Source organism: Macrobrachium nipponense, chromosome 45 (assembly GCF_015104395.2).
Source record: "Macrobrachium nipponense isolate FS-2020 chromosome 45, ASM1510439v2, whole genome shotgun sequence".
Lineage (NCBI taxonomy): Eukaryota > Metazoa > Arthropoda > Malacostraca > Decapoda > Palaemonidae > Macrobrachium > Macrobrachium nipponense.
This window is the reverse complement of record NC_061105.1, coordinates 35,190,807-35,209,403: the sequence shown is the minus strand read 5'-3', so window position 1 is coordinate 35,209,403 and position 18,597 is coordinate 35,190,807. Positions and strand designations below refer to the sequence as shown.

The window sequence follows — 18,597 nt, the reverse complement described above, 5'->3', positions numbered from 1 at the left end:
ACTGCTTTGGCCAACAGACTCAAATTATGTTTTGGTCGAATATCTCCTTCTCAGTCCTTCCTCGTCCAGTTATGGGATCTAACGCTGATCATTCAGCGAATGAAATGCATGCTTTCCCCCTTGCAAAATGGGGTCAGAGAGAGAGAGAGAGAGAGAGAGAGAGCGAGAGGGGAAGGGGAAGTCAACATGATATTGTATATATATATATATATATATATATATATATATATATATATATATATATAAAATGTGTGTGTGTGTGTGTACAAAAATAAATGTGATTTATTTTCTGTACAGAATTGTTTTTTCTGTAATATTTTCTCGCACAGTTTTGTGTGTTGGCTTGAGTGGGGTAACTTTCGCTGTGGTAGGTTCTGTGTGCATGACTGTTTTAGATAAAGTGTCTTTACAGACTTTTGTAACGTAATTTGAAGCTAGTGTGCATAATGGCCTTATCTGTTGCTGTGTGGTGTGAAGGACCAAGACAAGCAATAATTCTTGGGAACTAATCTTTGTTTTGGTTTCTGAGCTAACGTGCGAGACGGAGGAGAAATGGTCGTCAGCGAATTCTGCTACTTCGACTTGGACTATAGCTAAGGTTTATTGACCTGAAGGGTTCACTCATACAACCTGTTTTGACACCGTGAGTGCTGGGCTGCGATGAGATCGCTTAGCAGACGTGTTGAGCGGAAGACATATTTATAACAAATGGATCCTGAAGACGTTTGTACTTTGATTTGGAAAATGGCTCTTCACTAAATACAGACTCTCTCTCTCTCTCTCTCTCTCTCTCTCTCTCTCTCTCTCTCTCTCTCTCGCTTCTCCTCGTCTCTCTCTCTCCTTCGTTCGCCTCTCCTCTCTCGGGATCTCATCTCTCTCTGGACTTTGCATCCTGTACGCAGCGAATGACCGATGGAAAACCCTTCACTTGAGCCTTTCATGCTTCGCCCTTTAGCTGAGGTAAGGCCATTATTGTCTTTTAGTTGAGGTTTCCCAAGACCTGACGTGACCTAAAAATCATAATAAAATAACTCTGTAAGGATGAATTACCTAAAACTTTTCATGCATTATACATCGTCATAGTTTCTTTACTTTGTTTTTCTTGTACAGTTCGGCGAGTGCTAAAGTATTATAGTTTGCATTGTATCGGTCAGTTTTAGCCCCTTAAACGGATGGTGTTTTTTTCCGCTGATTGGTTATTGATTTGCTGTTACTGATATATGTTCATATTGTTACTTGAGAATATTTGACATTGCTGGTCTACCTGTAATTAGGTCCCTTTCCTCCTTGTGTACTGTAGGTGTGGTAGGCTCACCTGGGTGCAGTAACAACCGCAATTGGTAATAAAGGATATTTGTGTACAGCCCGTAGATTGAGAGCTATAGTTTTCTTGTTAAAGTTTGTGTCTTTCAAGTTTTTTATTTTAAAGTTTTTCCGTGTTAATTCGTGTTAATAATGTAACGGTCTGAACTTACAGGTTATGATGCAGAGTCGGTAGCCGATAACAGAAAGGTCATTGAAACTAGAGAGGAACTGGTAAATTTAAGATGGCTGTTCATACTTAATACTTTTTTTATTAAAATACTGAATGAGTTTCGTATTTTATGTGTGTGAATGTGTGTGTATGTATGTTTGTGTATGTGTGTGTGTATGACAGAATATGTGGATGCTCATCTACATGAAAATCTTTTAATCCGTTTAAATAACTTAGCATAAATATATAAATGCCATACTTTGATCTCTGAAGTATGGTCTGGCCATTTCTTGTTCCCATGAAATGAATGAATTAATTATGATAATTTAACTGTCATGTTAACGATAATTAATCCACGAAACTCAGGTATGATTCAAGCCAATAAGAATTCCAGATCATAGGATGGGAAATGCAACATCTCAAAATTCAATCAGACTTGAAAAATAGGATTCTTGCGAACTGTCAAAACTAGATATATCTTTTCCGTGTCTTAGTTTTCCTCGGCTTTCTCCATTGACACAACTCTCCTATCCAGAGGGATGAAATTTAGAGGTTTAAAGATGAAAAAGATCAAAATCTTTCCGATACTTATCATTCGTGTCTCCTTTTGCTTAGTCCCGGATGTCGATGAAATCAAGAACCTCTGTGAATCGTGTCATAGAAACTATCTTTTGCTCGAAGCTTTCACGAGCCATCTTCATCGTTAACAGGGTTTAAACAAAACAAAGAGTGAAAACTATAAAGCCTTTGACTGCATTGAAGGACAATACTGATTAGTCAACAGGCAGCTCGCCTGCCATTGGTGTGTTGCTATTGTGGGCGCGGTTCCTCAAGCATAAATAAGGTTTGCAGGAAGGTTTCCCATCAGTGAGTCGCCAGAGTTGATCCGCGTCTGCTTGTTGAGTGCATTGTTCATAAAAGTTTATTCTGTGGTTGTGTGGTAAGCATCTGAGTACTTGATGGCTTTGCATATCATAAACATGAAAGTTTTATTGTTAGGTGAAAAGGTTTTGGACACTGCATTACGAATAACGCTATGTTACTAGACCTTGAATTGACTCTAGATACAATACTTATTTTTCTGAATTTTGGACCTCTATGACGGTCGAAACAGAACCCTCCACAAGGATTTATTTGGCCGTTCAGAGTCCAGCTGTTCACACCTGGACACATCTTACCATAATAATGCAAAATACTCTACTTATTTTTTCTGTAGCGAGAGGAGTCACTGAAAGGCGTTTCGGAAAAGACTTGCACCTGACGTCCCCAAATACTGCGATTTTCATCATAATCTTGTTCTTTTAGCCTTTGCTTTCGTGGCGCCAATAGTCAGAACATTCTTCCCAACAAATGCGACCCTCCTTCAGAGAGATGGTAGTCCAAGACACTTCCTCATGTTTTTTATATATATAAACACGGTAACACCAACATTCATCCACGTATTTGCTCTGAACTGTTTTTGACTTCCTACGGGTTAGTGTGAACTTGAAAATGTAGAATATACTACGAAAGTGCTTGCTCCAAGTCCCTGTTTCTATCTTGGATTTAAGGATTTATATATATTAATATATACATATATATATATATATATATATATATATATATATATATATATATAGTATATATATATATATTATATATATCTACATATATATGTACACAGACATATGTGTGTGTGTGTCAGTAATTGTTAGTCCGGGCCGGAAGGAAATTAAATATGACAAAAATGCAATATAATGATAATACCCAGTTCCATCTATCCTCAGGTCATCATTCGTTGAAATGCGTCTCTTTCTTGGAATGATCCTAATTTTTGTGGTTCTTCTGGGACTGCTGGCAGAAGGGGAAGGGACCCCGTACGGAGTGAGTATAGAAACATAAAAACGTCAATGCTACTATAATCAAAATTGTATATCTATATATATGTGTATATATAATATTAGATATTCGTGTACGCAAGTTTACAGCACCTTGGCATTTCAGGGTGGTAGAGGTCCACCTAAACCGCGCCCAACACAGTGCTGCCCACCTCACTGCTCCTGCTGTGACCCATACAAACCCTGCACTTGCATTATCCCATGCCCAGAGGTTAGTCGAATCAGCCTCCATGAAGCGTAGATGTTGGAGAGATCCTGCCATTGTCTTCTCTAGTATCCTGTTTGTTAAATGCCGAGATAGATCCAAATCCAAAAAGAGCACTGTGATTCTGTTCATACTGAAGGAAACATAAGCTGAGGGAATACTCGTACTTCTTCATTACTGTGTCTATTGTTAGTTTCATATCATCTCAGTTATAACTACTTTTAAAACCTTTTCGTGTCACGTTTGGCAACAACAAAGTTGCCAATGATTATTAATTCTTGGTTCTTTCCTCCTCTCTTTCAGGGTTCAGAGACTGGCGAGTGATGACACAGGCAGTTAAGGAAGTTCCATCAAGAGAGAGGTGATTAGGAAGTTTCTGGAAACGGGATGTCAGCTTGTCAGTTTATTAAAAGATTGCAGATTTATATTGGTTTTATTGGAGCTATCTCGCTCAATTCACAGACTGATTTCATTTCATTCACACATAGTACTCTATATTAACCTTGTTTGTAGGGAAGGATATTCACATTTTGAGATAATGATCATAAAATTACATGGAGGTGGATGTTGATAATGACAGGCAAGCCAGTGAAATGTATATATATATCCACTGTATATACGGGCTATTATAGATTCTCAACTCATCGCGCGCCGGCGCACGCACATACAGACACACACATACACACAAACACACACACACGCACGCACACACACACACACACACACACATATATATATATATAATTAATTATATATTATAGTATATATGTATATATATATGTAAAATTGATGGCAAATCGGAAATGAATGAACATGACGAGAACAAGGTCTTGCCCCTAGTTTTATTATTACATATGATATTCTCAAACAAAATAATACACATGTATATACCCCCGGAACGTTAGGGGTTTGAGGTGAAATAATTAGATAAAAGCTGAAACTTGTCACACATGTAGAGATTTTTGACTTGATCAACATATCAAAAGTCCCATGGCCTCCCACGCTTGCGTTAGCCGCCATATTGGAAAGTGGTCGCCATATTGGAATTCTCTTAAAATTCAAATATCTCGTAAAATAATAGTTTTATGAAAAAATACCATTCAATAAAAGTTGTTCAGAACATATTTTTTCATAACACTGACTAGATCATTTTACAAAAATATGTAAATTTATATGAAAAAAGCACAATTATTGAAATTTAAGTAATAACTTTATTTTCAAAGATAATTTCCACAGAAATGGTGGTCTGTATGAAAAAACGTATCGAAACAAAAGTTGTAGAACAAACTTTCCCCTTTCGAACCATCTATACAGGTTTATGCATATTTTTAAAAATAAGGAAGTTTTGAGGGGAAAATATGCAGAAACCCAAAGGGCGACAAATACAAAATCCAACATAATTTTTTGTAATAAAATAACAGGCTAAAATTGCGAACATTCTGCTTAATTACTGAACAGCAAATCTTTATAGACCGTATTATGTTCTTCTTGATAATGATATTGGAAATTGCAGTAAATGGAAATTATGCACATTACCCTTTTTCAGAATCAAACATTGTGCCTGAAAAAACATGATCTTTATAATAATGAACTCTCGGACAAATCTTTTGCGCAGAAAGCATGAGACATATACCTGTTTTGATATGCATATAATATATATATATATATATATATATATATATATATATATATATATATATATATATATATATATATATATATATATATATATATATAAATAAAGGTTTTTTTGCCACGAAGGAAAATGAAAAAGCCAGATAGCCGAGTACTTTCGGTCCTATTCGGACCCTTTTCCTTCGTGGCAAAAAAACCTTTATTTATACATAGCATCACGTTTTATATACTTCGTGATCAAGTTATTCATATATATATACATATATATATATATATAATATATATATATATATATATATAATATATATATATATATATATATATATATATATATATCTTAAGGCACACTGTTAGAGGGAACAAACGGACATATGTATTAAAATAAGTGGGGGTTGATAACCTTAGCTCCTGCCTGTTAGAGACAGGTGCAAACGATGGATTCGTTGGAAATGCTGAGATCAAAAAACAAACAGAAAACAGGCTCTGTGCGTAAACGAGATCCTCAATACATTCCAGAGACATGAGATAACCACGGGAAAGGTTACCGATGACATGCGAACAGTCTAACGGGCACGAGTTTGTAAGTTAAGCAGCATGCGTGTATCCGTACGTCTGTTAGTGGGCGTACATACGTACGTGGGTCACAGTAAATGAGATATAATCTCGGGTATGAGAATGAAAGGATTATTACCTGATATTGATTGTGTGTGTGTGTGTGTGTGTGTGTGAGTGTGTGTGTGTGTGTGTGGAAGACGCCACAGAGGAGGCGTTGGAGGTCCGTTGTAAGGTAAAGTGAAGACTCTGGAAAAAGTTATACACCTTTCCAGTGACATCAAGTTCAGCTTCTAAAGAGGGTAGTGAGGTGCGACACATTTTATTGACGAACGTTAACATTTCATTGTTTCGTAATTATCTTCTCATTATCAGTTGGATTCGAAGTCACCATATAGAAAAATGGGATTTCTCTAGGCTTGTATTGACTTTTGTTAGAATTTGAATTTTTGGACAGTATGAGATAAGAGGGAGTAGTTACTTAAATATGTTTTGTCGTCCTCAGCATCCTCCTCTTGAAATGGTAGTGAATTTTCACATCCAGCTCCGTCGCACTGGCCACACAAGGAGGGCCACTATAAACCTGCCCTTCTACAGACACATTGATGACGGCGACCTTTGCGACAGTTACGGCTCACTAAATATAACAAGTCGTCTGGAGCTTTAGGTTTGATGGAAGTAATTGGTTTCAGTCCGGTTCCTCAACTCTCCCATCCCATTCACTTGTAGAAAGATGGTTACCATGCCAATTTTGCACTTGTAAGAACACCCTCAACGAGAGCAGACGAGCTGCAATGTGGACAGCTGAAAGTCAGACTTGAGTGACATCTTTGCCACTGTTCTCTTATATGCCTAAAAGTGATACTACCTATCCAAGGTTTGAGTTTCGTCAGCTCCTTACACAGAAAAGAGAGAAGAAGCTTCACCAGCTTTGGCCATTTCATCTTCAGATGCTACTGGAGTGTGGGATGTTCTGATCTCATTCAAACCTCAATTACTTTCTCTATATGACATTTATTGCATAGATATTTAAAGTAAACATGCTGCCATTTTTCTTGTGTTTATGTGCATATGTTTATATTAATGAACAAATAATAATTTGTCATTGCAATTGAATGGTTTTTTCGTTGTAGTTTGTTGATATATATATATATATATATATATATATATATATATATATATATATATATATATATATATATATATATATATATATATATATATATATATATATATATCTTACGAGGGTCAAAATAACCCTCGTTTAAATAATTGGAGAGAACTCCTAACTGGAAGACCAAGGTATATAGAATAATGGAGAGAGGTACAGTCACTTTGGTCGCGGGGGTAGTTGTGGGGTATTTCCGTGGCAGGCCAGGAGGACAGGGTAAGAGCGATCAAGGCAAGTACTACCTTAGGAATAACTTAAGAACCTTGGGTCAAAGGTATTGGGGATTAGGCCTGTAAGTGTCATATGTCTTTCACTCTGTTATCTTTTGTATACGTTTGGTGTTCTTTTGGAATTCATATAGATCACTGTACACACACAAAATCGTGGATTGATGATGTTTGACTTTCTAATATATAATAGAAGCCTTAGATTAATATACTTGATAGGACTTAAAAAATCGATTAGTATTTGACCTGACAGTTATTTACAAAGGTTTATCTATAATACATTATTTAATAAACTAACATAAATATACAGTATCTGGCTTCATAATAGAAATGAAAAATACGTGGCAAAAATGAAAAAGAAAAAATATTTTAGAATTGTCACAGCATAATTTATTTATTTTACGCATCTTTTTTTTTTGCCTACTCGATACAATTTGGCCATTCAGAAACTCTCATCCTAAAAAAAACACCCGAAATCTGACAAAAAAAAAAAAAAAAAAAAAAACACAAAAAAACACACACACTTTAAAAGGCAAGGATACACAATTTTCAATATGGCATGCCAAGTCGTATAATACTCCATTGCATGGTATGAGTGCATTATCTCCATTGTATATTGTATCCAATAAGCATGCCTAGAGTTTTTTCTGTCGTAAGGTACCCTTGAATTGAACACATCAAACCAGGAGTGAGCAAGCTCTGTAAAGTCCCTTGTACTTTCCCAGAACATACTCTTCAAAAGTCCTGGACTTGCATGAAATCTAAAGCTTTAGATGTTTTTCCGAAAGAAGCTGCACTGCTTTCCTCACATTCATACGTTGCGTACCTGTTACATAAATGTGTTACATTTATGCTGCAGGTCTCTTTCATATGCACTTTCTTCAGAATGTTTACTGCATATGCGATGAGTAGTAGGGTTAAAGTTGTACTTTCTCTTACAACGGTGAATCTATTTCCGTCTTGTTTCCTCATCACGAGGCAATCGGAAAAAGGTTACCTGCTTTTTTCCATTTAATTAACAACCAAACTCGGCGCAGCTGTTTGGCATTATTTAAATAATAATCTAGATTATATAAAAAATCAAAACTATGGTTGTATTCGAAGAATGTAAAACTAAAACTAAATCACTGCAGAGATGAATGAAGTGACCTGTGATCTAGATTTTGAATGAAACGGAAGCTGAGTGACTTCTCGCCCTGACCTGTCCTCCAGGAGCACCGGTGCGGCTCTTGGGTGGGATAAGCCGCAACCCCCCACGAATGACTCTACCTGACCCATTCCATATACCTTGTGGAAGACGTAACCTACCTTCCATTGTTCCCTTCAAGTGTCACCGCTGTAGTTAGCTGTAAAATCAATTATTAAGCTCCAGGCAAATTCAAACTCTCGCTATTAAAAAAAATATACTTTTTATTTCCCAAAATAGCTAACATGAAAATGGAATATAATGAGTTAAGAAATATCACAAAAAACGTTAAACTATCATTCTTCCCAAAATCATATTTAAGTAAGTACTCCCTCTTATCTCATACTATCCAAAAATTCATATTCTAACAAAAGTCAAATCCATCTAACAAAAGTCGAATCATTCTGAAAATGAGAAGATAATTACGAAACAATGAAATGTTAACGTTCGTCAATAAAATGTGTCGCACCTCACTACCCTCTTTAGAAGCTGAACTTAATGTCACTGGAAAGGTGTATAACTTTTTCCAGAGTCTTCACTTTACCTTACAACGGACCTCCAACGCCTCCTCTGTGGCGTCTTCCACACACACACACACACACACACACACACACACACACACACACACACACACACACACACAATCAATATCAGGTAATAATCCTTTCATTCTCATACCAGAGATTATATCTCATTTACTGTGACCCACGTACGTATGTACGCCCACTAATAGACGTACGGATACACGCATGCTGCTTAACTTACAAACTCATGCCCATTAGACTGTTCGCATGTCATCGGTAACCTTTCCCGTGGTTATCTCATGTCTCTGGAATGTATTGAGGATCTCGTTTACGCACAGAGCCTGTTTTCTGTTTGTTTTTGATCTCAGCATTTCCGAGGAATCCAGCGTTTGCACCTGTCTCTAACAGGCAGGAGCTAAGGTTATCAACGCCCACTTATTTTAATACATATGTCCGTTTGTTCCCTCTAACAGTGCCTTAATATATATATATATATATATATATATATATATATATATATATATATATATATATATATATATATATATATATATATTTACACATAATATCTACACATATCAAAATACGGTATGTATCTTGCTTTCTACACAAAAGATTTGTCCGACATAGTTCATTATTATAAAGATCATGTTTTTTCCGGCACCTTATTTGATTGCGAAAAAAGGTAATGTGCATAAGTTCCATTCACTGCAATTTCCAATATCATTATTAAGAAGAAGAAGATGATATATATAAAGACTTGTTGTTTAGTAATTAAGCAGAATGTTCGCAATTTTAGCCTGTTATTTTATTACAAAAAATTATGTTGGATTTTGTATTTGTCACCCTTTGGGTTTCTGCTCATTTTTCCCTTCAAAACTTCCTTATTTTTTTAAAATATGCATAAACCTGTATATATATGTTTCGAAAGGGGAAAGTTTGTTCTACAACTTTTGTTTCGATACGTTTTTTCATACAGACAGGGGCGTAACTAGGTGAGAATGGGCCAGTGGCATTTTCTTACAGTGGGCCCCTATTACCTCAAAAAAAATATATATTATATATATATATATATATATATATATAATATTATGGGAGAGAGAGTAGAGAGATTGATTTGATATATCGTAGAACTGGTAGGTATAAGAAATTAAAATATAATATGCAGGCATTGAAATATAATTACTAATAGTTAATACATACATAGCTTAGAAAAAAACATCTAAATTATATATTCTCAATAATGAATCAGATGAATCCCCTTATGTAGGCCTATGTGGCCGTTACATTATTGCATAATTACGATGCCTATAAAATAAAAATAAACACAACTTGGTCCAAAACCATCATTAAATAAACAAATATACCTTAGGCCTTCTAGAATTCTTTCTTCCTTGCTTTCATCTCTGCAAATCTGTCAATGACTTTACTTAAGTTCAATCTCCGTGCAGTTCCTTGTTCAATTGATGGAAGAGCTAGTCCTTCTAATCTCTCCTGTGCCATTGTACTTCGCAAATAGTTTTTAACAAGCTTTAGTTTGGAGAATGAACGCTCTGCACTTGCAGTTGTGACTGGAATAGTTAAAAACAATAGCATTGCAGTGAAAACCTCAGGGAAACTGGCTGAAATTGAATGATTTTCTATGATCAACATATTGGCAAGGTCCTTAATACTAGAAACTGCTTATTTCTCCCTTCAGAGCAGATCTCATACTGAGAATTTCCTGTGTGAATGTTTCTGACACATCGTTGTGGTATTTTTTCACAAATCATTAAAATATAACGGTAAGCAGTAGCCTACATTTTTTTTCCTTTTTTTTACGGCCATGGGCCCATATCCCTTGGGTCCCTTGGGCCCCTTTCTGTGACTCTACGTCCATGGGCCCCTTTAATCATTATAGGCCCTGGGCCTGTGGCAGTTTGCCACCTCTGTCACCCTATTGTTACACCTCTGCATACAGGCCACCATTTCTGTGGAAATTGTCTTTGAAAATAGTTATTACTTAAATTTCAATAATTGTGCTTTTTTTCATATAAATTTACATATTATTGTAAAATGATCTAGTCAGTGTTATCAAACAATAAGTTTTGAACAACTTTTATTGAATGGTATTTTTTTTATATTTTACAAGATATTTGAATTTTAAGAGAATTCCAATATAGCGACCATTTTCCAATATGGCGGCTAACGCAAGGTGTTGGAGGCCATGGGACTTTTGATATGTTGTTCAAGTCAAAAAAAAAAATCTCTACATATGTGCCCAAGTTTCAGCTTTATTTAATTATTTCACCACAAAACCCTAACGTTCCTGGGGTATATATATACGTATATTATTTCGTTTGGAGTAATGTCGTTATAATGTAATAACTAGCTGGTTACCCGCCCTACGGACGGGTCCCAGCTAGATTGGTCCGTGTAACCCAGACCATAATTTATGAAAAGAAAATAGATGAATCAACCCACAATTGAATTGTGAGGAATGCAAATCTGACAAAACAAACAACATCCTTGAAAATGAATATCAAAATGAAGCATCATAAACATATATGGAAAGAAAAATTCTTGGTGTTAGCAGAGAGATTCCAATTCACCGGAGAGCCTTTTGGTAGACTATGTTCTTTGTTTTTCCCTCCGGTGACAAAATGAACAGGCGTTCCGGAGAGCCCACTCTTGAGCTCGCCACATAAAGCTGCCCTTGAGAAAAGCAAGGTTGCTCCAAGTTGATGCCAGTCTGTCTGAGAGACTGTTCCGGGGCTTTATTGATAGTCATGGCAAAAGCCAACCTGACTGGGAACTGAAGGCGTTTGAAACTGAAATGGAAAAGAAAGAAAAGAGAAAGCTCCTTTCTCTGACTCTCTTTCCGTCTCCAACCATCACTGTCTCTTTCACTCTTTCTTCTCACTAATACTAACTCTCTGTCTCTGTTTCTCTGTCTCTTAACAACTGCTCTTCTCTGTCTGTCTGTCTCTCTCTCCCTCTCTCACTTTTTCCATCTTTCTCCTACCTAACACCCCCTCAACTCTCTCTCTCTCTCTCTCTCTCTCTCTCTCTCTCTCTCTCTCTCTCTCTCTCTCTCTCTCTCTTCTCTCTCTCTCTTTCCTCTCTCTTCTTCCTTTCTCTTACTCTCTCTTTCTCTCTCCAACAATCACTGTCTCTTACCCTCTTCTTCTCAATAATACCAACTCTCTCTCTCTCTCTCTCTTCTCTCTCTCTCTCTCTCTCTCTTCTCTCTCTCTCTCTGTCTCGTCTGCCTGTCTTTTTTCCTTTCTTCTCCCAAACACCCCGTCTACTCTCTCTCACTTTCTCTCCCTCTAATTTTCTCTCTTAGTCAACCCCCTTCTGAAACCACCCTCTCTGATGTCATTGATGTCTAATAGTATTCTTTTCCAAGTAAGTCATGTGTATACAGAAATTTGTGAAGTAACTAAGTCTACGGGCATAGCCAGCCCCGTTTCATGGGCAGAACCAGCTCTGTTTCAGGGAATCCCTTCTCACCCTTCGGAGGGGGGAAAATAGAAATTTTTGGAGCCTGGGCTCCCGGGGGTTTCCAGGCTCCCGAACGTAGGTCTCGACCTTCCCGGGGTGGAAACTCATCTCCGTTCTGAATCTCAGTCCCGACACACCGACGCGCCCATACCAATCATACATACATACGCATATTGCCAAATATATAATAGATAAAAGTAGGGGCGAGACCTTGTCCTCGTCATGATTATTCATTTGCGATTTGCCATCAATTATATATATATATATATATATATATATATATATATATATATATATATACATATATATATATATATATATATTAATATATATATATATATATATATATATACTATATATATATATATATATATATATATATATATAATGTGCTTGGGCGGGCGCGCTATGTGTTGAGCAGCTATAATAGCCCGTATATACAGTGGATATATATATACATTTCACTGGCTTGCCTGTCATTATCAACATCCATCTCCATGTAATTTTATGATCATTATCTCAAAATGTGAATATCCTTCCCTACAAAGAAGGGTAATATAGAGTACTATGTGTGAATGAAATGAAATCAGTCTGGTGAATTGAGCGAGATAGCTCCAATAAAACCAATATAAATCTGCAATCTTTTAATAAACTGACAAGCTGACATCCCGTTTCCAGAAACTTCCTAATCACCTCTCTCTTGATGGAACTTCCTTAACTGCCTGTGTCATCACTCGCCAGTCTCTGAACCCTGAAAGAGAGGAGGAAAGAACCAAGAATTAATAATCATTGGCAACTTTGTTGTTGCCAAACGTGACACGAAAAGGTTTTAAAAGTAGTTATAACTGAGATGATATGAAACTAACAATAGACACAGTAATGAAGAAGTACGAGTATTCCCTCAGCTTATGTTTCCTTCAGTATGAACAGAATCACAGTGCTCTTTTTGGATTTGGATCTATCTCGGCATTTAACAAACAGGATACTAGAGAAGACAATGGCAGGATCTCTCCAACATCTACTCTTCATGAGGCTGATTTCTACTACCTCTGGGCATGGGATAATGCAAGTGCAGGGTTTGTATGGGTCACAGCAGGAGCAGTGAGGTGGGCAGCACTGTGTTGGATGCGGTTTAGGTGGACCTCTACCACCCTGAAATGCCAAGGTGCCGTAAACTTGCGTACACGAATATCTAATATAATATATACATAATGATATTACAAATTTTGATTATAGTAGCATTGACGTTTTTATGTTTCTATACTCACTCCGTAAGGGGTCCCTTCCCCTTCTGCCAGTAGTCCCAGAAGAACCACAAAAATTAGGATCATTCCAAGAAAGAGACGCATTTCAACGAATGATGACCTGAGGATAGATGGAACTGGGTATTATCATTATATTGCAATTTTATCTTTTTTAATTTCATTCTGCCCCCGACTAAAAGTTACTGACGCACAATCATATGTCTGTGTACACACACACACACACACACACACACACACACACACACACACATATATATATATATTATTATATATATAGTAGGTATGTATGTATATGATAGATATATATATTATATATATATATATATATATAATAAATATTTAAATCCAAGACAGAAATAGGGACTTGGAACAAGTACTTTCGTAGTATATTCTACATTTTCAAGTTCACACTAACCCCTATTTAAAAACAGTTCAAAACAAATGCGTGGATGAATTTTGGTGTTACCGTGTTTATATATATAAAAAACATGAGGAAGTGTCTTGGACTACCATCTCTCTGAAGGAGGGTCGCATTTGTTGGGAAGAATGTCCTGACTATTGGCGCCACGAGAGCAAAGGCTAAAAGAACAAGATTATGATGAAAATCGCAGTATTTGGGGACGTCAGGTGCAAGTCTTTTCCGAAACGCCTTTCACTGACTCCTCTCGCTACAGAAAAAATAAGTAGAGTATTTTGCATAATTGTGGTAAGATGTGTCCAGGTGTGAACAGCTGGACTCTGAACGGCCAAATAAATCCTTGTGGAGGGTTCTGGTGTGACTGTCATAGAGGTTCAAAGCCAAAAGAACAAGTATTGTATCTAGAGTCAATTCAAGGTCTAGTAACATAGCGTTATTCGTAATGAATAGTGTCCAAACCCTTGTCACCTAAGAATAAAACTTTGATGTTTATGATATGCAAAGCCATCAAGAACTCAGACTCTTACCACAACCACAGAATAAACTTTTATGAACAATGCACCCAACAAGCAGACGCGGATCAACTCTGGCGACTCACTGATGGGAAACCTTCCTGCAAACCTTATTTATGCTTGAGGAACCGCGCCCACAATAGCAACACACCAATGGCAGGCGAGCTGCCTGTTGACTAATCAGTATTGTCCTTCAATGTAATCAAAGGCTTTAGTTTTCACTCTTTGTTTTGCTTAAACCCTGTTAGCGATTACAATGGTTCGTGAAAGCTTTGAGCAAAAGATGGTTTCTGACACGATTCAATGAGGTTCTTGGTTTCATCGACATCCGGGACTTAGCAAAAGGAGACACGAATGATAAGTATCGGAAAGATTTTGATCTTTTTCATCTTTAAACCTCTAAATTTCATCCCTCTGGATAGGAGAGTTGTGTCAATGGAGAAAGCCGAGGAAAACTAAGACACGGAAAAGATATATCTAGTTTTGACAGTTAGCAAGAATCCTATTTTTCAAGTCTGATTGAATTTTGAGATGTTGCATTTCCCATCCTATGATCTGGAATTCTTATTGGCTTGAATCATACCTGAGTTTCGTGGGTTTAATTATCGTTAACATGCCAGTTAAATTATCATAATTAATTCATTCATTACATGGGAACAAGAAATGGCCAGACTATACTTCAGAAATCAAAGTATGTCAATTATATATTTATGCTAAGTTATTTAAACGGATTAAAAGATTTTCATGTAGATGAGCATCCACATATTCTGAACATTATATATATATATATATATATATATATATATATATATATATATATATATATATATATATATGTATATTACATGGGAAAACCTCCATGTATTTCATACGGTAAGCGTGGACACGAAACGGAAGGCAGACCCCCACTACACAGACAGGCTCTTCTCTCTCTCCCGGCAATCACCCCACATCTCTCTCTCTCTCTCTCTCTACACCTCTTTCTCCATTCTAACAGGTAATGAAAATGAGAGAGTTGCATCATAACATAACGTTTATTTACAAGAATAAATCAATTAACTAAGTAATCCAGTCTCACAGACTAACTTAAAACTACTCATTGTCAAGTCACCCAAAAGGTCACACCTTTCCCTGGGAACTCTGTCCCACAGAAATCCAGAACCATCTGCCAAAGATACAGAACACATTTCTGGTAAGTACACACACAAGTTTAAAGACAAAGTTAATAAAATGGAACATCTTACAAGATATCAAACAAGCCACCCCTTTGGCTAAAGTAAAGGTAACACTTACCCATTCCCAACCGGGCACTAAACACTTTGTCAAAAAACTCCCCCGGCGAATGCCACGGCATCTTTGCCTATGACTCGAAGCCCTCTGTCAAAATCCCTCCCATAGGCTTGGGTATGAACGCTTTTAACAGAAAGAGGCGCACACGCACATACGAACACACAGTTCGCTAGCGCCTCACGGTTCTAGCTGCATCTAGTTTCACAAAGGCACTTTGGGAAGAGTTCATAAACTGTCGTACATTGACTCGACGAACTAAGCACTTTTATCTCACGCCATCCCCTAGAAACTCATTGATCAGCTACCCTCAGGTCGTTACTCTGCACTGTCTCTCGAGTGAGGCTAGTGGTACCCATGCAACTACCCTCCCAAGGGATGCCCGTACACCCTCGCAATGCAAGGCGCCTCTCTGCAGAAATATGCTGAGCCCTTAAAATTGTGGCCGCTCTGTGTCTCTAAGCCAAATCTGCTTGTCTAAGCACAGTTCCCTGCATAGAAAATACACTCCTATGTTTTAAACAAAGACGAATGCATACGTCTATTACAAACACGTGCCAATAAAGAAAACACTTCACTATGGGGAAAGAAAAAATTGTTTTGACCTCTTGAACCAATCCCATAACCCTGAAATATTTAAACAAAAACCCTCTCCTTTTTGATAAACAATAGTTCTTTAACACTCACCACTCCATAATGGGAACAAAAGGAACTCGAAATTCTTCGTAAAAACGCGTAAAATCTCGTCGGCACAATACAAACGCGACTGGGGTGAGATGACCACTAGTCAACACTCACTTACAAACTAGACGAGTTGCTTGTCTCACGACTCCCACCCTGAAGAATCTTGGTACGAGCAAATTTGATGACCCTAATAGAAAATCTTCCTCATCCCCCCATATCTCACGGACGGACATTTTCTCTACCCCTTTTATACTTCTAACTGGCCAACCATCTCTACATTGGCGTTCCTAGGCATAGAAAAGCAAGAAAACTTTCTATATCCCCTTTTTACCCGTCTGCCACCACTATTAATATGGGGGAATTATCCCTCCATGCCACCACTATTACATGGGAAACCTCCATGTATTTTATACGGTAAGCGTGGACACGAAAACGGAAGGCAGACCCCCACTACACAGACAGGCTCTCTCTCTCTCTCCCGGCAATCACCCACATCTCTCTCTCTCTCTCTCTCTACACCTCTTTCTCCATTCTAACAGGTAATGAAAATGAGAGAGTTGCATCATAACATAACGTTTTATTTTACAAGAATAAATCAATTAACTAAGTAATCCAGTCTCACAGACTAACTTAAAACAAATACTCATTGTCAAGTCAACCCAAAAGGTCACACCTTTCCCTGGGAACTCTGTCCCACAGAAATCCAGAACCATCTGCCAAAGATACAGAACACATTCTGGTAAGTACACACACAAGTTTAAAGACAAAGTTAATAAAATGGAACATCTTACAAGATATCAAACAAGCCACCCCTTTGGCTAAAGTAAAGGTAAACACTTACCCATTCCCAAACCGGGGCAAAACTAAACACTTTGTCACAAAAAACTCCCCCGGCGAATGCCAACGGCATCTTTGCCTATGACCTCGAAGCCCTCTGTCAAAATCCCTCTCATAGGCTTGGGTATGAACGCTTTTAACAGAAAGAGGCGCACACGCACATACGAACACACAGTTCGCTAGCGCCTCGCGTTCTAGCTGCATCTAGTTTTCACAAAGGCACTTTGGGAAGAGTTCATAAACTGTCGTACATTGACTCGACGAACTAAGCACTTTTATCTCACGCCATCCCCTAGAAACTCATTCATCAGCTTACCCTCAGGTCGTTACTCTGCACTGTTCCTCCACATTCCACAGGTTACAGAGAATGCACGAACAATACATAATTAATCAAAACCCTATGTCTTACATGTATATATATATATATATATATATAAATATATATATATATATATATATAGATATATATATATATATATATATATAGATATATAACGAATTCTTTAAAGCACAATACAATTTTAAGGCGGTGAAACATAGAGGTAAAAATAAAATACGAAACTCATTCAGTATTTTAATAAAAAAAGTATTAAGAATGAGCAGCCATCTTAAATTTACCAGTTCCTCTCTAGTTTCAATGACCTTTCTGTTATCGGCTACCGACTCTGCATCATAACCTGTAAGTTCAGACCGTTACATTATTAACACGAATTAACACGGAAAAACTGTAAAATAAAAAACTTGAAAGGCACAAACTTTAATATGAAAACTATAGCTCTCAATCTACGGGCTGTACACAAATATCCTTTATTACCAATTGCGGTTGTTACTGCACCCAGGTGAGCCTACCACACCTACAGTACACAAGGAGGAAAGGGGCCTAATTACAGGTAGACCAGCAATGTCAAATATTCTCAAGTAACAATATGAACATATACCAATACCAGCAAATTAATAACCCACCAGCGGAAAACAACACCATCCGTACTATAACGAAACTATGACGATGCATAAAGCATGAAAAGTTTTAGGTAACTTATCCTTACAGAGTTATTTTATTATTATTTCTAGGTCAGGTCAGGTCTTGGGAAACCTCAATTAAAAGACAATAATGGCCTTACCTCAGCTAAAGGGCGAAGCATGAAAGGCTCAAGTGAAGGGTTTTCCATCGGTCATTCGCTGCGTACAGGATGCAAAGTCCAGAGAGAGAGAGAGAGAGAGAGAGGAGAGAGAGAGAGAGAGAGAGAGAGCCTGTAT

The 18,597-nt window shown here is 37.2% G+C and overlaps 2 long non-coding RNA genes across 2 annotated transcripts; one reads left to right on the top strand and one right to left on the bottom strand.

Moving 5' to 3' along the window:
• The first annotated feature begins 2,339 nt into the window (after positions 1-2,339).
• LOC135214471 (uncharacterized) lies at positions 2,340-3,979 on the top strand. Its single transcript, XR_010314350.1, has 4 exons — positions 2,340-2,414; positions 3,241-3,337; positions 3,458-3,562; positions 3,860-3,979. It is a non-coding gene; the product is annotated as an uncharacterized LOC135214471 (long non-coding RNA).
• An 8,989-nt stretch (positions 3,980-12,968) lies between these two features.
• LOC135214132 (uncharacterized) lies at positions 12,969-14,611 on the bottom strand. The gene is made up of 4 exons (XR_010314284.1): positions 14,548-14,611; positions 13,606-13,702; positions 13,385-13,489; positions 12,969-13,088 (listed from the first exon to the last, which is right to left on the bottom strand). It is a non-coding gene; the product is annotated as an uncharacterized LOC135214132 (long non-coding RNA).
• Positions 14,612-18,597: the final 3,986 nt, after the last annotated feature.